The sequence below is a fragment of the Struthio camelus genome, chromosome 17 (genome assembly GCF_040807025.1).
Source record: "Struthio camelus isolate bStrCam1 chromosome 17, bStrCam1.hap1, whole genome shotgun sequence".
Lineage (NCBI taxonomy): Eukaryota > Metazoa > Chordata > Aves > Struthioniformes > Struthionidae > Struthio > Struthio camelus.
In genome coordinates, this window is record NC_090958.1 from 6,952,680 (window position 1) to 6,974,283 (window position 21,604).

Consider the following 21,604-nt stretch of genomic DNA (forward strand, 5'->3'; position numbering starts at 1 on the left):
GAGAGAAACAACCCTGCCAGGATTAAAGGGGAGGGGTCTCTGCCGGCATAGGTGCTGCGCGGTGTCCCCTTTTCTTTTATCCACATAGATAACCAGGCCCCGAGGCCGAGGCCGACAACGATAAGGAGATTAGGCGGATTGGCTCATTTGTAGCGGGATCCTCCAGCAGGGATATTCTGCTCTCTATAGACCCACCAGAAGGTTATCTAAATAGGCTAGACGTGAACGAACCCAGAGCCGTGCCCTGCGGGATGCTGTGGGGACAAAGCGGGGACGAGGCGGGAGGGAGAAGATGGGCGAGCGCGATCCTTTGATGAACCTTTGGCAAAGCCCGATGGGGTCGGCCCCCGCCGGCGTCGTGAATTCGCTGCTCGAAGCGTCCCTAGGAGCAGGGAAGCAGCAGTGACCCGAAATCTCGCTGTCCCAGCTATTCCCTCCGGCTCAAAGGCGCATGGAGGCGAAGGGGGCTTTATCGGGAACGGCAACGCTTTGGCAGGTTGGGGCCGCTCAGGAGGGTTTAGGGCTCGTTTCGAAGGCGCAGAGGGAACCGGCATCGCCAGAGCCCGAGGGAAGTCAACGGGATCTGGAAACCGAGCTGCGGCGTAGGGCTTTGAGAAACCTCCCTCCATGGCTGGACGGAGCGGCTCAGGGCCGCCGGCCGCATTGCACATCCACGCGCGCCCAAGCGCCTCCCTAGTCCGGCCTCACCGTCCCCCCCACGGACGCGGGAAACACAGGTTCAGACACTAGTCTTAGCTTTATGCTTTATTTATCTCTTGAGTCAAGGTTGCTTCTCATGGGTTGGCATGATGGCAAATCCGACGCAGACATTAAATACGGTGTTTCTTGTCGCTCACCGGGGAGCAGAGCACGTGCAAGAGCTTTTGTTTAAGCAACATCCCATTTATTTGAATTCTTAACACTTAGCAGTTTCTTAATATGGTACAAAACGGTCAATTATGCATTTCTCTTCCATGGGCGATTATTAATTTTTACATCCTATCAAGCACTAGTTAGATGCAAATGGGAATTCATTTAAACATGGACAAAAATAGGTTTTTTACAATTATTTCTTTATACGTTAACAAAACCTTAAATAAGCCAAGTATGCAAGAACAAAAGGTCTTGCTTTTCCTAAACATTAGTTTTCTCTCTTAAATAGCTTCTTTCCAGACTTGATGTGTTGCCTGTAGTGAGGGAATTGAACTGATTGCCCACAACCATCAGGATTTTGGAACTGGTAGACTTCACCTCTCACGGCTGTTTATTATGCAGAGGCTGGAAGACGAAAACAAGCTTTCCTGCCTTAAAACTTCTAATTAGTTTCTCAACTTGAACAAACTAGTCATGGAGCCGAACCACTTGGGAAAACCAGAATGAACCAAAAACTGTCTTTGGCCATAAGATACTATTAGCAAAAACCACTCCAGCAGTTTTAGGTATTTAGCTGATGACTTTCCTTGGTTTGGTAATGTAACTTTCTTTAAAACTTCAACAGCAAATATGTACTGCTATCTTTATATATAATTCTGTGTGTGTACATTTATATATATATATTTAATTTAATTTCAATAGATTAGACTAAATTTAAGCTTTAACATAGGTTTACCGTAATTTTAACTTTTGTTTTAATTTGATTAAATTTTTAAGGCAAAATGTAATTCACTTAAATTAAAAAATCCAGCTTCAGTGAAAAATGGGATTTTAATTATAACAGCCACCTTTTAATTTATTTTTTGGTAATTGATTTTGATCCACCCTTCGCTCAGAATGATAAGCCACAGTCTTTGAGCACCCCGTACGCGACCGTGGGAGGTCGGGTCAGAGAGCCCTGCTCTGAGTAACGCAGCCACCTCCATCAAACACGTGCTCTTCTCGCTTAGGTAAAATCCCATTGGCCAAATTTTTGAGAGAGGCCAGCAATTGCCAGGTAGATCCTGACGTGCCTGGAGGAGCTGAGGACTGTTGCGATAACTTGAAGTAAACTCAAGTGGCCAAGCAAAGTTGGTTTGGAAAACTCGTGCATGCAAAAAGTCATGCAACGCAAACTCTCCCGTGCAACTCGTGCAATGCCGCTTGTGCGCGCAGCCCTTGGGCGCCGGGGAAGGAGACCCGCAAATGTCGTCGAGCTCTCTGCAAAAACTCGTCTTTAATTTCCCACCTGCGGCGCTGCCTAAACCAGTCCTTGGGCATCTGTTCTGCCCCCGGTGACAGCATCGGGCTTGGACTCCCGGCTCCCCCTGCAAGAAAGATCCTCGCGGAGGTGGACGGCTAGAGGCTGCGAGGCAGCTCCGCGCCCCCAGGACGCGAACGAAGGACCCACCACCACCCGGGCTGAGCCCTGCCCTCCACCTCCAAAAGCGGGGTCGGGGGATACAGGCGGTGATACGCAGCCCAAGACGTTACTTCCCAGCCCCGCTGTCTGATAGCCTCGGTGCCTGCGCTTATCTGCACCTATGACACCGGCAGCCTGAAAATGATTTTTTTTTTTAATTTTATTTTTTTTTCCCCCCATGTACACCAGCTTTCCTATTTCTCTCGTGCCGCTTCGCCTTTTCCGTCCCCCGGCTGCACCCGCGCCAGATCAGAGCGCCGAGATGTTCCCGGAGACTGACAGCTCGCGCCCAACCTCCTTCCCCCCCGCTGGCCCCCTTCCCTAGTTCCCCCCTTTTTTTTATACATTTTATCTCCCCCCCCCATCCGACTCCTTTCTCCTTCCTCTTTATTTTATCTCGATTTGCCACAAATCTGTTCCTCTACAAAGCAGCTGCCATCTTTGTTCTTGGCCATTATCGGTGGCGGCGCGCGGGGCCCGGCCGGCCTGCCCGGCAGACAATCGCTGACTAATAGACTGTCTGCGAGCTATTGTGGCGCGCGGCCGAGGCCGATCTATCACCGTGTCCTATCACCCGTGCCGCATTGACACCAGGGGAGCGCAGCCTGGCAGGGGGAAGGGGGAAAGGAATGGGAAGGGGGGAAAAAAAAAAAGAGAGAGAGAGAGAGAGGGGGAAAAAGAAAAAAACCCACGTCCACGCTGCGAATCGCTGCTCCCTGAAGCAGGCAGGAACAGATGTGGTCAGCGCTCGCACCGGGTTGCCGGCTCCCTCGGCCTCCCTCCTCCATCTGCCGAGAGAGCCGGGCAGGATGGAGGCAGCAGGAGGTTTTAATAAAGGCGCTTTTTTTTCTTTTTTTTTGTTTCTTTTTTTTTTTTGGGGGGAGGGTGGAAAAAAGTTGCTGGGCTCGGCAAACGGCTGCGGGAGCGCTCGGCGGCTGAGCCGGGGCCGGTGGGGGCCGGCAGGGCATCGCCCCGCTCGGGGAGCCGTGCACCCTGCGCGGCGCCAGCGCGGCCGCTTTCTCTCATTTCCCCTCGTGGCGCGGTGGCGCGGGGCCGCCCGGCTCGGTGCCCCGCCGCTGCCTCCGGCTCGGCGCCAGCTGGCTCCAGGGGAGCAGGGGGCTGCGGAGAGCCCCGGGGCCGCCCGTTGGCACCGTCCGGCGGCGGCGGGGGGGGCGGGGGGGTCTCCCCGCCCACGCTCCGTTACCCGGTCACCTTTAAGGAGGCTCCGGTCGCCCCGGGGGCGGTCTCGCTGGCCAGGTCTGCGCCTCTCCCCGGCGATGCCAGGGCGGTTTCAGCAGGACGGCTCGGTCCCACCCGCGTTCCTGCGCGCGCGGGGGCCGCAGCGTGAGCGGCCAGCCGGCCCTCGGGCAGGATTTGGCCCCGCTCAAGCAAAAGCGTGGCTGGTGCGGCGGCAGCCTGGGGTGCTGCAGAGCGCTGCTGAAGGGGCTGGGTGGCTGCGGCCCCCCGAAACCGGGGGAAATCCCGCAGGATCCGCTGGGGGCGAGCCAGGAGCGGGCGGTGAACGGCAGAGGGGGCTGCAGGTCAGGAGGAGCGGGGACGTCGGCGGGGCCGCGGGTGGGGACAGAGCGGGTGGGGGCCGCAGGGCGCCGCAGGGCCCCGAGGGGACGGCGAGGGGCTCGGCCCCAGGGCCAAGGCCGGGCGCAGGGCGCAGAGGGACGCAGCGTCGGAGGAGACGGAGCATCGCTGAGGTCCTGCCGCAGCCGCAATGCCCACCCTGCACCAGCCCGGCCAGGAAACGCTTGCCCCGGCGCTGACGTGCGTCCCCAAACTGGGGCCCACGTGGCTCCCCAAAAGATAGAGTTCAACCCACCCCAGAAAGTACAAAGCAATCCCGGGCAGCTGCCAGCAGAGCTGTCGAGCGAGGAAGGCAGCGGGCTTTATTTTCCTGGGGCTCCTGTATTGACTGATCTATGCGTGTGCACACAAGGTGAGATGAGATGAATAGTTAATTTCCCCAGTGGATTTTGCTCCCCGCTTGCTGTAAAGTTGTGAACAAAATGACCGGCCATGCATTGAACTGGCTTACATAGCTCTCCATATGGAAATGAAGATAATCCAAGTCTCAGCTTTGTGTTCGCTGGGAGAGCAGGAGCCGGGGGAGGAAGGGGGATGGGGCAGGCACAGTGGGTCGGCGCCAGTGGCAAGCCCTGGCTCGGAGCCGGAGGATGGATCCTTCCCCTCCAGCAGCCCTCTGGCCCGCGTCCCCTGCCCGCGCAGCCCTCCTGGGCCCCTCTGGCCCACGCCGCAGTGGTGCAGGGCGATGAAGACTTTTAAGGGAAGGCTCTGCACAAAGGAAGGGGGAATTACGGACAAGGTCAAAGAGCAGGGGAGGATTAGCGAGCCGATGCACTAGGAAGAAGAGTTAGGCGGAGATGCTTTCCGTGCCTGGCAAGCCCCTGTGGATCACTGGAGAAGTGGAGGGGGTGCCTGCTCTCCTCTGCTTCTCGCCCTCCTCCAGCTCCAGCCAACCTCACTCTGCCACATCTCTTCCCAAAACTGCTTGTTGGGGGTGGGGACTGCACAGTGATGCAGGGTCAGTGGGGACCCGGAGGTGGGAGACACCTTTGGACTAGCCTGCAAGGCCATTGCCGCTGGATTTAGGCAGCTTGCCCCTGTCCCGCCAGGCAGGGTCGTGCCTGCTCGCTCTCGCGGCTGTGCGGAGCTGGCCCGGCCGTGGTATGTGGCAGAGTCTCACAAACTGCAAGGCCCTGGGTGGTCTCTGCACGGGGGCTTTGTGCCTTGGAGGAGCTGCAGGGAAGCTCGAGTGCCATGTCACACTGGCCCGTCACTCCACCCTGTGTCCAGAGAGCTGAGGCTCTGCCCAAGCTCGGACACAGGTGAGGAGGGGCTTTCCACGGGCCTCTTCCCTGGGCTCCCAGGAAGAGAGCAGAGGGGAGGCGTTTGGCCCAGAAACACACCTAATGACGCAAAACGAAGAGTGGAAGCAGGCTTGGATGCAGGCCAGGCTCGAAGGAAGGTGCTGGTCAAGCAAGAGCACAGCAGAGGGTAAAGCGGCGCAGAGGCCTCTCTTCTGGGTGGACGCCAGCCAGTTGCCTGCGGCAGAGGATGGACAGACGGCTCCTAACTCTGGCAGCCGCCCTGATGGCCACAGCAAGCCCCAGGGCTCAGGGGCAGAGCAGGAGCTGTTGAATACAGCGCGATGTTCCCAGCACCTGAGGAGCGGCACCGGGTGAACCGTGGCACCGACGGCCAGGTCACCCTGCACAGGGGGGACGTGTGTGCATTCGGCATGCGGTGATGGGAGCAAGATTTTGCTGTGGGAACCTCATACCTCAGTGAGACCAACCCACCTGCAAATCCCTCTTTACGGCAATGCACTGAGATCTCCCCACCTCCATCTCCTCCTGCCCGATTCCTTCAGCCAGGACTGCAGGCGACTCCTCCAGACAGGGTCAGCCGCCTCTTAAAATTAAGCACATGTCCATGGGCTCGCTTAAAGCAGGGCCTCATGCCCTGACATTCATCTTTAAATATTTAGTTGCATAATTCAGAAATGCCTTAGCGCATTGATCGCTCCCTCTCGTGCACACTTAACACACATAACCCAATTTTGCTTGTTCCAAATAATAATAAAAAAGGATTATTCTTTCCAAACAAAGTATTACTAATTAGACAGACTTTCTTATTTGGCACTTACAGTAAGACCCTTGAAGTGCTCTTAACAAAGTCTAATTTAAGAAAAAACAAGCAAATAATTACATGATTCAAAATTATCTCCAAAATTAAATCATTCTTCACTAGGCAGTTTTTAAGGCTTCAGATTGCATGTTTGTTTTTGGGTTTTGGTTGGTTTGCTTTTTGGCTAGTAAGCATACTGCAATAACTGTGGCATTTGTAACGAATTTGTCATTCACATAACTCTCTCTTATTTGAGTTCCCCCCCGCTTTTGTTTCTCTTTTTGCTGGGCAAAAAACCACAGAAGTCTCTGGTATATACGTCAGGGAAACCCACTGGGACTTGCTGAGATTTTTGAGCCAGGTAGTGCAGCAAAAAAAGGAGGGAAGTTGTCGGGTAGGTATTGAGAAGGGAAACGGGAGATCCAGATGCTGCTCCTGCACCTGGGTTATATTTCCTCTGGCCTCAGCACAAGTGACTTAGACCCCTCAAGACCGTGCGAGAGCCCGTCCCTGTGCTAAATACCTGCATGCGCTGCACAGCGGGCAGCCGGAGCTGGGACTGAAGCACTGCTCATGCTGGGACAGACGGGCCAGAGCTGGGGAACTCCTCGCTGCAGGACATGGGGATGCCGACAGTTCCTTTGGGTTTGCGGGGGGGACAAGTTCCTGGTTTGCTTCCCTGTCCTAGCAAGGTTAAAGCTAACAGGGTTGCCGTTATGCCTCCCCTTTGCTAGAGCCATCCTCCAGGAAGGGGAGATGTTCCACTTCCATCTTCGCCGGGAAATTTTTTGCTGTGGATTCGACAGCTTTGACCCAGCTGTCTCAAAAACAGCCAGCAAGGTCCCCATGGGAACACATCACCAACATACCTCCTGCCTAACTTCATCCATGGATAAACCGTGCATCCAGGCTTAGCTCGATGTCTTGGCTCCCCCTGTAGCAAATGGAGAGAGAGGCACCTCCAGCCTCAACGAGGCGAGGTGTGCAAGAGGTGTGCGAAAGCCCCGGCAGCTCGTCGCAGCCCTCAGCCAGGGGACCGGGGCTGTGCCTTGCGTCTCGGCCAGGCAGCCCTTCCCCTGCCTGTCCGCCTTTGTGTCGCCAGCCATATGCTTTGCAAGATGCTGAAAGATCAGACTGGTCCCCAAAAGCCTCATTCCTATTTCCTATTTCTGAACTCAACTCGGGTGGTTTGCGGCCAAATACACCCAAATACACCCACCCAGGTGCGCCAGGCTCTTGCTTGGTGCTCATTTTCCTGGACCTTGAGGACATCAGAGCAGGACACATGTGGCTGCTGCAATGCCAGAGTTGGGGCTTTCCCCACAACATGCAGACCTGTTTGACAGCTGAATTCAAGCCCAGGTTGAGACTTTCTACCTTTAGGCCTATATCCCCTCCTGGCTGTGCAGCGCTTTGGGGCTCTTGCCCTTGTTTTCCTCCTTATACCTATTTTGCTGTAATGCTGCTGACAAGGAAAGAAGGGGAAATGTTAAGCCTACTGGTCTGCATAAGCTTTGCGGTCACCTGTAGTCAAAATAGTACATGAGGTTGGGGGGCGGGGGGAGGGTTGTGTGAGGGACGGCAAGAAAGGAAAAAGGCCAACCAGGATCAGCATGGAAATGCTGGGCGTCCATACACGACGACAGAAGGAAGGAGAGGCCTCGTGGCTAGCTGGGAAACTGAGGTACCAGCTTGCAGAGCTTGATATTCCTTCATGCTGCTCTCCTGACACAGAGCTTCTTTCCTAGGGGTGCGAGGGCAGTTCAGACCCTGAGGAGGCCGTGCTCAGACCCGTGGCCAGGCTCCTCCTGAAGGACCACGCAGATGTGCTCTAACACACACAGCTGCGCTTGAAATGCCCCCAGGGTGCGTGCGAGGGGCAGTCCCGCCACCATAGCTACCTGGGGAAATAAGGCAGCTTAAGCGTCAGATGCTCAGAGGAGTCTTAGCGCGGAAAGGACCTGCTCTGCAGCGAGCTCGGAAATGGGGACAGCCTCTTGATCACACCACCAAGAGCTGGCAAATTACCGTGACTTAACAAATTCCCACTGCCGAGCTGAGCTGTGGAAATTGCTCCAGTGCATGTTCCCAGCCCCCTGCCAATGTGCAGGCAAGATTTTTGCTTAAGCCACATTTTCCTCCACCACTGCAACATGCCTAAGGGTTCACCTGGCCGCAGGGGCTTGTGGTCAGCAATCCGCTAGCAAATGCCACGTCCCTTGGGAGCCAGCATCTGCCAGCAGGGACCCCTCCCAGCCCACTTTGGGCCCCTCACTTCCAGGGTATCCTACAGAGTCTCTCCGTGAGCCTTCCTCTGCTGAGCTGCTACGTACTGCATCCTAAAGGAGACCCCACACTGCCAGCGTCTGCTCGTCCTCCTGCAAAGAGAGGTCCAGCTCATCTCCCATGGAGCTGGCTCTGCCACCTTCATTTGGCCCCAAGGTTTTGGGACTTTCTAGAGTCTGGACCTCACATAACTAAATATATGTAAAGGCTTGGAAGAACACTGTGATATTGGAGTGAAAAAATACTATTCCTAGCTTTCTCTCATTTGCTTGGGGATGCTTTGATGAGGAACGCTTTGGTGCAGGATTGCCTGATGGGTCAAGGTCTCCAGCTGGGGACAGCTGGGCCTGGAAAGGAGGGCAGTGTCTCCCAGAAGTAGGCAAATTCTTCAAATGAAGAATAGCAATGCTAAAAGAACGAGGTTGTGGAAACTGAGCAAAAGAGCAAGTTCATTCTCCACGGACTGATTCCTGAGACCAGCACCAAAAAATCAAGAAAAATCAAACCCTACCGGGCTGCAGGCCTGCGCTGGAGATCTGCTTACTCAATCCTGCAGTGCGTGCCTATGTGAAGTGATACTATAAGACTGTTATGCAACGTTTTATTCACAGAACCTAAGAGAGAGGTTAGAGAAGTCAATGATTTCGGGGCAAAAATACCACTTCTCCATATTCCCCTGGTGCCATTTCTTGTGTGCAGCAACACCAGAGTCAGTATTTGTTCTGGGTAATCGCAGCTACAGCATTTCCCACCTCTAAGTGGATGTTACCACCAAAAGCTTTGATTTGGGCTTCTGTCTAACCACTGTGCCTTCTAGCCATCCATCTGTCTGTCTGTTTTAATACTTGTACTGGCATTTCTGTTAATATCCAAGGGCCTCTCGTGCTTGGATCCAGCCGAGCCGTATGAAGAACACAGGGCAGCTTGCTTCCTTCTGGTTTGAGAAGGTCATAATGGGAAAGAAACAGGTCTGAAAAATGTTAGATATGCCCGTAATTCCCAATCTGTGCATCAAAAAAACATGCACAAAGCACATGGACATATGCGTCCCCATGGTGGAACGGCTCTGCCGTGCCTTGCGCCCAGCAATGCCCAGCATGAGAGGAGGTGTAACATATTACCCAGCTGCAATTATGGCTTTTTTTTTGCTCAAATTGGGCCCAATTGCCACTGCCAGCCCCTTGCACGCAACACCAGCAGCGGTGCGGCCAGGCAGAGGCAGGCATGCCCAGGACCCCGGCTGCATGTGGCACACGACCCACCAGCACCCCACACAGGGCATCTCACCAGTCCCACTCTTGGGAAACCCGGGTCCACGCTGCGTCACTGTCCAAGCCCGTGGGCTCCGCCGCAGGAGGTGGGTTTGGCAGCTGCCACTCAGCCCGGCTCCACGCAGCTGGGCCCGCGTGACCCCAGGAGGGTGCGCTTTGGGGCGGGGGGGCAGAAGGGGAGGGGGCCGTGCGTTTGCGGGTGTATGCTTTTTATTTCAGTAATTCTTTTATCTTGTTCTCGCACCCTGAACACTATGAGCGTTCATCAAAGTAATTGACGCGGATGAAATTAGCGCTTCCTGCTATGTCGGACAGATAAACTTTGCTGAATATTGATTTTGCACAAAGAAAATGACATGTGCTTGGTCCTCACCCTTTATCTGGACGGAGCAGGGAGATGCTGGGGGAGGTGAGGGGGGAAGGAGGCAAGCCTTCGCTGGAGAAGCATCCATAAGAATTACTTTTATCTCTTCTTCCACAAGAAGACAACAGAAGATAAGGCTGGGAGGCAGTGGTGGGGGAGGAGGTGGGAGAGTAAGGAAGAAGAGCCAAGCAAAGACCTCCGTTGTGGGTTGGACGCATTGCTGGAATGGGTTGGGGGGCTCTTTGTGCGTTGCTGCACTCACTGTTGCAGTATTTGGGAAGATAACCAGCTTTTCAGGAACATGCGTCACTAAGAAACAGCAGAAAGAAGCGTATGTTTCTCTTTCTGCTCCCTAAACCCCGTCTTTACATTAGCAATATGTTTGCACCGAGGTGCTGGCATCCCGCAGTAGAAAGCTGTTAACATCATCGAGGGCAGGGGCTGTCCTTGTTAGAAAAGGGGCAGCTACCCTGGGATTGCAGACAGCTTCCCCGGGCCCGGAGCAGGGAGGTGGCACTGGGCTGACCACCCACCACGATGGCATCCCCAAGGGACGTTTCTGACCCCTCCACGCGTGCTCCGGCACAGGCTCAGCGCTCCCCATGCCTCGGCCGAACCAGCCGTGCAGAGGATCTGCACAGCCTTGGGGACGAAGGGGACAGCCCAGGTCGGTGTGAATCCCTCCAGCCCTGTTGGAACAACGTTTCCAGGGGGAGGAAAAAGATGGGCCTAGAGAAACCCATGCACAGTAGCTGCGACCATTTTAAAATTTGACGTTAAGGGGGATTCATTTTACCTAGCGCTAGCCACTTAAAAGCAAGGTGTCTCGGCTTAACAGATCACACAGCATCCCTCTAACGTCACCAGAGAGACAGAGACAGCCAGACCCAGAGGGTTGCTCAGCCCATCCTAAGACAAGCCCCCGAACCCGGCTGGCTCCTTCCCAGTCCCTGCTCCTGGGGAGCCCGTTGCCCTTGCTTTAGCATCTGGGCGACAAAGCTGCGTGGGATATTCATCCAGCCAGGATGTTTGATGTCAACAACACATCCAGCAGAAAGGTGATAAGTAGAACAAAGATTTTACATGTGGCGTTTTTCCCAGGCCTGGGTTCAAAATGTTCTGCAGGTATCTGGTACTCGGAAGTCAACCAGGATCACAAGCCCCAAAGGTTCGGGACTCGTGGCCTGCACACTAGGGAACACGGGCTTTAAACACCAATACGTCATGGCACAAGCAACAAATCCTCCTGAGAGTTTTCAAGACCGCAGGAGAATTTCTTAATATTCAGTGTTCAGCCCCAGACACAGACTAGTTCAATGCTGAATCCCTGTTAGATGAACAAAGAAGAGTTGAACATTAACTCAGAGGTGTTAATTCCTTAATGGCAGCAGTCCTGCTAGAGACATTTTTTACATTTTGCCAGAAGAATGGGGCATCACTTATTAATATTTATATTGGGCTATTTTTGCAAGGCTTGCCACCATTGTCAACATATGCTTACATTTTAAGTGGGAAGTGCTTGGGAAATCTGGAGAATTGCTCAAAATTGCCCTATTTGAACACCAGAGAGCCATGATGCTGGACGTGGGGAGCTGGGCCAAGAACTACTCACATTCACTGGTGCGGTGGCGACAGCGACAAAATTCATACGAAAGACTGAAAAAGGAGGGTGTGGAAGGCAATGAGCATGAGGGAGAATTTAAACCTCTAAGTGATTTTAAGAGAAGCTAAGTGAATCACTGAAATTTCAAGGACCTAAAGACATTTTGAAAATATACTAGAAAGAACAATAAAGAAATTTCCTGTGTCACCCAGAAACACCTGGCTGGTGCAGGTGATTAGACAGCACCTAGGGATGCTGACAGGACAGAAATCTGAATTTCCTATGCTGTACTGAGGAGACTGGAGGACACGGGAACATGGAGCAGAAGGCAAGGGAAGACTTAGGGAAGAGGAGAGGTCAGGAGAAGGTCTGGGGGGAATATCGCCCTTTTCCTGAGCCCATCCCTTCTTGGTGCCATCAGCTTCCTGTCCAAATATTCACAACTGAACCTTTTTCCTTACCTCCTGGTCAGGGTCTGAGACTTCAAAATATCCATATGTGCTCATTTCCAATTAGAGGAAAAATACTGGTTCAAATCAGCTTCCTTTGTTGCAGGGAGGAGAGGGGGGAAGTTGGGGACTTTGATTTCCTGCCTTGGACTTAGACCTTCAGATGTAAAGCTCCAGCAGATGCCCATGAGCAAGTTTTGCAGCAGACGGGTCTTCATGAACAGCCTTTGCCTATTCCTATGAGACAAATAACCGATTGACAGAATCAGCTCTGGTGGAAGCTAGTCCTTCTATTCCTCCAAAGAACTGGATGTAGCACCCTATGTGACTTTGCTTTAAAATCATGCGCTATGTGCAATTATCCAGATGCTGCTTTGATGGCTTAAAACCTGCTTCCTGGACAAAGCTCAGCAGGCCGTGGTAGAGTGGCATTATTTCAGATGGAGCCGAACCTCCAAGGTCCCCAAAGCTTTCCTTCAACTTGGGCTCACACGTGAAACTCTCTGGTAGGCCAACAGCTACCCCCCGGTTTACCAAAGCTCCTCCACACCAGTACAATTACTCCTTGAAATGCTGTGAGATACAAGCTAGCCCAACATGGCATTTGCTTAACTTCCTAACATCCAAAGAGCAGATTGAACGTCATGAGCACAGTGTTCAGCTCCTTCAGCTTTCCTTGGCAAAACACATCTGATTTGATATTACAAATAATCTTCCTGTCTGTAAATTTAGATGCCATTTCTGCCACAGTTTTCCTTGGCTAATGTTCACTTATGAAGGCTTCATTTAAACCAACACATGTGTCTCTTTCATTTGAGTGTTCATACACAAGCAGAGAATTAGCTCTCTCAGTTGATTTGTTCTGCTTTCCACTTACATTCAGAGTTTCCTGTTTTGCTCTCTGGTTAAAGGAAAGCCGGGTTTCATGTTGGATGAATCATTAGAATTTCTGACTTCTCTTTCTTGATTTTTTTTTTCCCCCGGACATACTTGGGGGAGGGGGGAAAATCATAGTCTTCAGTTTGCTGCTTGTATTTTCTAGATGCAGTGCCCTGACATTGAGAGTAAATAGTTATTAAATAAGTGCATTGTTAGGCATGCTTTTAGTCCTGACACCTCTGGTAAATCTGCATTTGTTATTTAGTGAATTAAGTGGTTTTAAATCAAGTTGTAATCAGTGGGTGCCCTTGTACTTCGTACTTTATATCCTTCTGTGCATGCTTTGTTTGCAGTTTCTGTACAATTTCTTTAGGTGCATTATATATTTTCCTTGAAATAGCATCACACTTCGCTCTGGTATCCAGCTTTGCAGAAAGGCTCCTGCCATTAATAGTTTGCGACCGTGTCTATCTGAGGTGGCTTGCAGCCCCATCCTCCTGCTACAAAGGGATAGTGTCCCTGCCTTATCATTCCCCTCGCACATAGCCCTCTTTCGCTCTACAAGGGAAAGATACCTTTGCAAAATCATCTTTATTGCTCCACTTATTTTACAGCTGACCAAATGCCTGCCAGTTTGTGAGCTCGTAGTTTTGAGCACATGGGAAATTTTGCCTACTAGAGAAAGAAGATGTCCAGCTCTTAGGGTGGGCTTTTGCAGCCGGTAGGCAGGAGTGAGCACGCAGCTTTGCGATTAAAAGGCTTGAGTAGGTAAGTGCTTCCCAGCATGAGTAAGGGCTAGACAAGCTGACCCTAATTTCAGCAGCCCTTTAGGTCTCTGCCATTCTGCTTTTCTTCTCCTGAAAAGATACCAGCAAGTAGCAGCTGATTCGGTACCAGGTCACTCGGAGCTCAGATCTGTATTTTGTTAATCTCCACAGCTCTACAAATGTCTGTGGTTTGGGCTAAGATTAAATCAGGCTCCCCTTGGCTATGCGCTCTGCGCAGCGCAAGGGAAAATGCACACGACTTGAGCAGGGTGTCGCAGAGCTCCCCGACCGGCTCCGTTGATCTCAGCCTGCCTGTGCTTCCATGGGTCCCGCCGTCCTCGGCCGCAAATCCAGACCGATGGTGCTCGTAAACAACGACTCCCTCCCCCTCCCTGGCTCTCGAGTTTATCCCAGATCATCTCTGTCATCTGTCATCCTGCCCTCCCTTACGCACCCGATGCTTGCGAGGCACCTTGGCCTGGCACACACAGTTTTGCCATTGCTGGGGCTGGAGGTTGCTCCCTCTCCTGCACATCAGGCAATGATGGGTCTTCCCTGAGGCTGCTTTTGCAGGGGACCTGTTGCTGCAGGATCCCCTTCCTGGGAGACAACCCTGGCCCTCCTCTTGTGCTCTGTAACCTCCAGGGCCCTAGAAAAACAGGTCTTCCCAGCCTGCCCTGCATAAGGCAGTTCAGAGAGGTTGCTGCTTTGAGGAATGCAATGCACAACTCAGGCTGCTGTGGGAAGAAGGGGGTTTCAAGCCAGCTTTGTGCTCTCTCCGTCCCAGCTGGTTCCCAGGGCTGCAGCAGCCCCCTGTGTAATTTGCTTGTGTAGGGAAGGTGCCCAGCCAGATCTCATCACCTGTCAAACTCAGGCTCCCCTACTCCACATCTACCAGGACTCACACCGTGAGCTTCTCTGCAGCCAGACCTGGATCTAGTGTTGCAGCTCTCCGCTGCTGCCCGCTTTCCAGCTGCAGGCAGCTGCGGGCAGCTTGTCTTCTGTGCCAAGGACCGTGGCTAAGGATCATCGCAGCTAACTTTTCGGTATCTGCAAGAGGGATATCATAGGCTGAACTAGCTGAGACCTGCTTTGCAAGCCCACCCATGAAGATGCTGGTTTGACTCCTTTCTAAGGTCACAAATATGCAAAAGACTGGGCTATTCAGAGCTTGACCAAAGCCTAGACTTTCCAGGGTGATTCTCCAGCAGCCTTGCAGGAAATCCTGTCCACCCAGCTGTTGCAGACAATGAGCTCTAAAGCCACAGAGCAAGAAATAGCCTTGCCATTGCCCCGGTGCCATCTTTTCCCGCTCCTGGCTGTCGTCCAGCTCCCCCTCCGTTGTCCTTCATCTCAGAGCAGCCTCCTTGCAGCGCACAGATGGCAGCAGGCCTACACAGCGGTCCCCGGGAAGGCAGGCTCTGCCCCGCGGCACGCAGATCCTCATGGGGCTGGGAGCGTTTCGTGTCCCCCAGCTACCACAGCCAGACAAACCCAGATCTGCACGTCCCTGCTCCGGGCTGCGGGAAGCAGATCAGCTTCATTGACCTGTTTGGTTTTTACACCTGAGGTTTTTCATGCCTGCTTGTCCCAAGTTTAGTCACGGCCCGTAATACTCATGCCCACTTGCTCCGCTGTCCCCGTCCTGCCCGTGGGGCCGTGGCATCCCTTTCTCGCCTCCACCTGCCTTCTCCTCTCCTCCGCTCCCCACCCCATCTCCCTCTTAGCCTGTTTTCCCATTTATCTCCTTTGGCCAGGGAATATACATAAATATGAGCAACTATGTCTGTGTGTGACCTTACCTGCCCTGACTAAATTCATGTAGTGTCTGTGAAGATAATTCTAAAGCCATAAGAAGATAATAAAAAAGGAAAGATAAAAAAAAAAAAAAGGGCAAGCATTGTGGTTTGTATTCTCTTATCTAACCTTCTGCAGGCCCTGGGTGGGAGTGCAGTCCCATGCTATTTAAAGGGATGCTGCGGCGGGGAAGTGCGCCCAGCAGCACAGCGAGGCAGAGGGGCCGAGGCAGCCCTGGGGTACTGCTGAGGACCTGGCTGGCCCCGTGGACGGCTCCCAGGACTCCCCGCAGACACCTTTGGGGGCCAGGGCCTGCCGGGGCTGTTCGTGTTTATTAGCTCTCTGCTGCCCTGCTGGGGAGCCACAGCGCCAGGTCCCTTCCTTTGGGCCACCCTCTCCTTGCCCTTTTTGCAATGCTGCGTAGAGGGGGGATGAACTCAAGGAAAATCCCACTGCTAGCGAAATACCCCCGAAACACCTGCCTGGCCTGATCCTCAGCCCTGATCCTACTCAAAGACGGAACAAAGGCACCGCCTTGCCCCACCAGGCAGGCAGGCTGAGGAAGGAGGGTGAGTGGATATACAGGACAGCCCCAGGAAACAGCAAATACACACTGGGCCCCACGATAAGCAGTTGACCACAGCACGCCGGTGGCCTATTGCAAAGGCTGAGCTGGGAAAGAGAAGAACAAATCTCAGGGTGTGATTTTTCATCTAAAAATACCACTGCAGCTGAACTCAGCCTGTGCACGAGAGTGCATTGATTGCAGGAACGGAAGAAATTATCAAAGGATTCATCTCAGCAGTGTCATCTGTGAATATAATGGGTTGTCAGATAAATGTGAGGACAAGAGTCAAAGCGATCAGGCAAAACAAAATATGGCAGCCTCCTCGAAACGAGACCTAGAGGAGATAAAACAAGACCAGGCATGGAGAGAAACTATGAGATTTCACCCTGGCTACAGAGATGAAGTTGCATTTTGGAACCTCAGACGTTCCCATGGACTAGAAAAATCTGAAGTTCAAGCCACATTGTCACCCTGACCTGGAAGGCAGCTCAAACACAGGGCCACGCTCCCAGCTTCAAGGGCCGCACTCTCACCCTCCTGTTCTCTCCTTGCTTTCAAGGCACAAGTCTTGGCTCAAAAACGGCCTGAGCAAACTCAAAATGCTTCTGAGCAAAGTTCAGTTTGCTCTTATTTTTCCCCTCAGCTTTATGTTTTTTTTACACACCTGGGATCTATGCAAGATTAGTCAGATAATCACAATGTCAGCAATAATGCTAAAAAGCTATATAAAAAAATATCCACCCTGTGAGCACTTAACGTCCATGCCCTGTACAAAGGACGTGGTCTACAGGGGGTCACCAGACCTCAGAGTCTTGCTTGCAAGCTTGAACAGCCCCTTGGAGAGCCAAAGAGGGTTGCCAGGCCCCAGGAAACCTTGCCACGGGCCCAGCCAGTGTTGTGCTAGGTGCTGTACAAACTCCGGACATGTTTGGCTGCAAATCTCAAGCGGTGGAACAGACAGAGGGCACAAGACATGCCACCTCTTTGCCCCTCATTGGCTTGGTGAGGACCAGGAGGGTACGTGCGGATAGGAGGACATCAGCGTCGGCAGAGGGATGTTGCAATGGCAGAGCTGGCCCTCCTTTGTTCGGGACTGACGGGCGAGGGCCGGGGGACAGCCAGGGCCGAGGGGCGGCAGGGACAGATGCCCACTCGGAGCTCAACTTGCCGCAGCCCGCTGCCCCCCTCCCCGTCCTGCTCCCCCCCGCCGTACATGGAGAGGGCTTTCTTCCGCCTTTGTTGGGCCGCTCCGAAGTGGTGTCGCGACAATGGCCGAGGTGAAAGGGGTTAATTCACGGGACAGAGGTAGGATGTGAAGATGCAGAGAGGAACAATGGGCAGCCTTCCTCTTTTGTCAGCGCGGCCATTGTGCCGCGTGTGAAAAATGAAATCTGTTTCATTTTGCTCCCAGATGCGATCAGTCGCCTCTATTTACAAGCCATCAAAAAAAGCAATCAAAGTGCTTTGGGGGGGGGGGCGACCACAGGCTTGCCAGACACGGGCACCACCCCACCCTACAACTGCCTTTATTTATTTATTTGGGATTTCACATTTATTTAGATTTAACCCGCTCCCTGCCTCGGGCATTCAAGTGGCTGAAACAATTGCCAAAGTCAGCAGCAAGAGCTTTTGGGCAGCAAGAGGGCTGCGGTGTGGGACTTGGGCTTGCAGGCATGAGGTCCTGGACCGCGAGCCCCCCACCACCCTGAACCGGAGGCATTCGGAGAGGCCAGGAGCAGCCCAGCTACCTGCTCGCGGTGATCCCAGAGCCACTTCCCAAGCTGAAGCACAGGGACAACCGCTCTGAGCATCCTGCCTGGTCCCCCAACAGCTCCGTCCAGCACCACGAGGCTTCCAGCCCCAGCACCAGCCAAGCCTAGGGGCCATGGTGACCTCTTGCCCTGGTAGCGTAGTCATCCAGGCCTCTTTTTACAAGGAGGATGGGTGGTTTCATCACAACTTTTAATTAGTATTTCCCCTCCATGCCTGCAGCAGGGGATGAAAGCAGAAGGAAAGGCAGCCCCGATGCTCTCCCCCCACCCATATCGCCCAAAGCCAATCTGTGGGTTTGCTACAAACGTGATAAATTTTCACCTCCGGCATAGGTGTGAAACTTGGCAGTTTTGTTCCCTCCAATGGGAATTACGGTCTTTTCAGAATGCAAACAAACAAACATATGTAAATTAACCCCCCCAAAGCATGTTTTTTGAATTCACGTCTTAGCCTTTGGCTCAAATTAACAAATCCAGCTGGAAACTCTCGCGCTTTATTTTCCCCCTACAAATACACAGCCACGTCTCCCTCGAGACTTTGGTGCGAGTGAGAGGCACCAGGCTGCGGGTAATGAATTTGGGTGGTGGGTGGAGCCAGTGCAGAGCAAGCCCCGCCTCCTCCATTGCTGGGAGGAGCCAGGAACCCCAACGTCCACCGTAAACCCCAACTTCCACCAAAAAACAGAGGTGAAGAGTGGTTATGCCATGATCAAAGTCAGGGAAAGAGTCTCAGATAGTGGAGAGGTGTTTAGAGATGAGTGACTGGCTCTGATGCTAAGGGAGTGAATTTCTCCTGCCTCATTAAGCTCTCGCAATAACACAGTTTCTCCCATGCATAAATGGGGAATTTGGGATCATTGTCCATCCTGCTGCTGGGCTCCAACTCCAGTCCTGTGTGGCTGTCTCTTGTCTTGCATCAGGCCAGCCTGCTTTTCCTCTGAGACCCAGCAAACTCATTCTGGCCATCAAACAAATTGCGGGCAGCAGAAAGCAAAAAACCATTAGAACTACAGGCCCCTCTGACGCTGGAGATCAGGCCCGGCCGGGTCACAGAAACTGTTTTTCTGTCCCTCTTGGCTTTGTAATTTGCACCAAACACTTCCCATGTTCTTGTAGTGCCTGTCTGCTCTGTTAGGGACCAAAGAAAGTGGCCGTCCTGTTTCCATGAGGGAAATAATCCCCAGCTGTGACTCACTCCATCCCCCGCTGTTACACTGTACTTCATGCCAGAGGAGTGGCGTCACTGTGCCCCAAGTTGGAGATGGGGAAACTGAGGCACAGACCAGCAGCGTGACTTGGCTTGAGAAGCAGCTCTGGGACTGGAAGCCAGCACTTCCCAACTCCAGCTTTACTCACCAGGTCGCTCACCCACCCAGTGCTTACCTATGAGAGACCTGGGGACCCATCTCCAGACCCAGGATGAAGCATGGAAGAGGTGTGGAGGAAGGGTCTCCCCATGGGGGTCATCCCACTCACTCCCAGCTGGAGAACAGGACTGGGCTGGGGGGCCCCAAAACAGTCCCAAAATGCTCACGTTTAGCTGGGCACGGGCACATGTGGGAGAGCTCAGTCTGGTCCTCCTCTGCACGACGGTTTGGGCCAACAGCGTTCCCAGTACAGTTTTAGGACTTGCCCATCCTTAGGGCGATGAGGCTCAGTCCCTGGAGAAAAGCCAGACCAGAGCTGGCACAGGCAGCCTTTCCGGTGGGAGCACATTCAGCAGCAGGCAATCAGCTGTGGTGTCCGGGACGTTTCCTGAGATACTCCCGGGTCTGCAGGCATTCAGCCAAGCACCGCTCTGGGGCGACAAGCAGAGAACTGAGGCGCTGGAAGGCCGAGAGGCGCTCCCAGGGCTGCACGGGGAGCCTGCGGCAGAGGAAAGGACCAACGCTGCTGGGTGCCAGCCCCCACCTGCAGGCCCATCTGGCCCCTCAGCACCTTGGCTTGCAGTCAGGGGACACCCACCGCACCCCCTGTTCCCCTGTCCCTGACCACTCAACAAAGCTTGCACAACCTCTTTTTTTTTTTTACCAGCTCTCATCTTCTGTTCCGCCTGTGACAGAGCGTGAGGCTGGAGGGGTGCAGGGGAGGAGGATCCTCCTTCCCGGGCTCTTTGCAGCAAGGCCAGGCAGATGGGCAGCCCTGCCGGCTCACCGGCATAGGGGTCACAGCCCCCCCGAGCCTGGCTTCATTTGCCAGCTAGTAACCCCATGCTCCCACTTCTCCCCACCATGCACTGTCCCCACACACAAAGCGCGCGTGCCCCAGCCTTCTGGCGGCTCAGGCCAGGCCTTTCTCGGCAGCGGCTCAGTCCCCATGGCATCCCCGGAGAGAGGGGCGAGTGGGACCTCACGGCAAGGGGAAGGCGGGGGCCAGGCGCAGGCAGGATGGCAAGCCGGCGGAGGGAACGTGGGTGTCAGATCACATAAATCAAGCGCCGAAGCCTTCCTATTTAACACACTCTTCCCCTTCGAGTTGTCAGTGAAACCGTTAATTAATTAGCTAATCCCGCAATGAAGTGGATTCTAAATGGATCTCCCCTCCCTTCCCCCCATTTAGGTAATTACTGCTGAGGGAGCTTTTGTGAGAGTAATTTTCCAGTAGGGACAGCCCCGGATGGCTGAGGGAGATGAATTTAAAGAAGAGGGGGTGAAAATAATAATACAAAGAGGGGGGGATAAAAAGGGCTCGTCCTGCAGGGCAGTGTACTTCAGAGAGACAGCCGGGGTCAGGAGAGAGTTTCTCCTGAGCTCTCCCCGCTAAGGAAGGGCAATACAGGATGTGGGTGACCACATCCCTTGTCATGGGTTCCCAGGAGAGGGCTCAGCCCCAGGGAAGGGTGCTGTGGCCTGCTCCAGGGTCCCCTGGGGTGGGATAAGAGTGAGGGTAAAGGCAGCATGAGGAAGAAGAGGGTTATGACCTCCCCAAGCCCCGCTGGTCAGGGCTGCTCAACACACGGCTGCTGGAAATATGACCTGTCTGGGGATAATCTGAGCGTGGGGTCTGAGGCTGCTTCCCAGGCCAGCGGTGCACAACACCTACATTAAAGAGCAGGTGCAAAAAGGTCAGCTCAGCCCGGGCTCCAGGGTGCTCCCTGAGAGCTCACCCTGGTTGGGACCATAGTGCTGGCCCACCTCATCTCTGCTTGGCCGGGCTCACTGGTCACACGCACAACAGTCTCCTGTCAGCTCACAGGTCCTTGGGGTTTAAGGCCACTGCCATTGAGACACAGGGCACCATCCCCTCCTACCTTCACCTGAAGAGGCCCAGGCTCTGGATAACTTCCGCAAGTTGTCCAGAGCCCTTTCCGACACCAAGCACCAAAGGCAGCTCCATCTCTGCAACAAAAGGAATGAGACTGCTGAAGATGTTTCCCCACACTCAGTTATACCCTCATATCCCACCACTCCATGCTCCACCAAAATCTCCCAACTACTTCTTATTGTGGGTCTAGCTTTGAAGCATTTTCCATTTCAAGAAATTCTTCAGCAGCAGTGAGGACAACCCCAAAGCCTTGAGTCTGGATAAGAGGAATTTCTTTTTCATGCCAAAGTAAAATGTTGTTGGGTTTCATAGCTAGGCAGAGAAATGAAACAGTAGGCCTCAGGTCAGCAGCTATTGGGGCATTTATTTTGGAGCCAAGGCATCAAGATAGTACTAGTAGCATAAGAAGCAGCATTGCTCCCTCATATCTTGCCCTTTCCATGCCATGCACAGCTCCAAATCTTTTTTCTTCCTTCTTATGTCAGACAAAGTCTCCAAATGAAGATTTTCAAAGGCACACAGTATTTTAGATCCTCAGTTTCATGTCCACAAGTTCTGTTGTGTCCAACAGAGATACTGTAAGAGTGGT

At 53.3% G+C, this 21,604-nt stretch overlaps 1 long non-coding RNA gene across 1 annotated transcript; it reads right to left on the reverse strand.

Annotated features, from left to right (window-relative positions):
- Positions 1-752: 752 nt before the first annotated feature.
- On the reverse strand, positions 753-3,170 carry LOC138061368 (uncharacterized). Its single transcript, XR_011135040.1, has 2 exons — positions 3,028-3,170; positions 753-2,240 (listed from the first exon to the last, which is right to left on the reverse strand). It is a non-coding gene; the product is annotated as an uncharacterized lncRNA (long non-coding RNA).
- Positions 3,171-21,604: the final 18,434 nt, after the last annotated feature.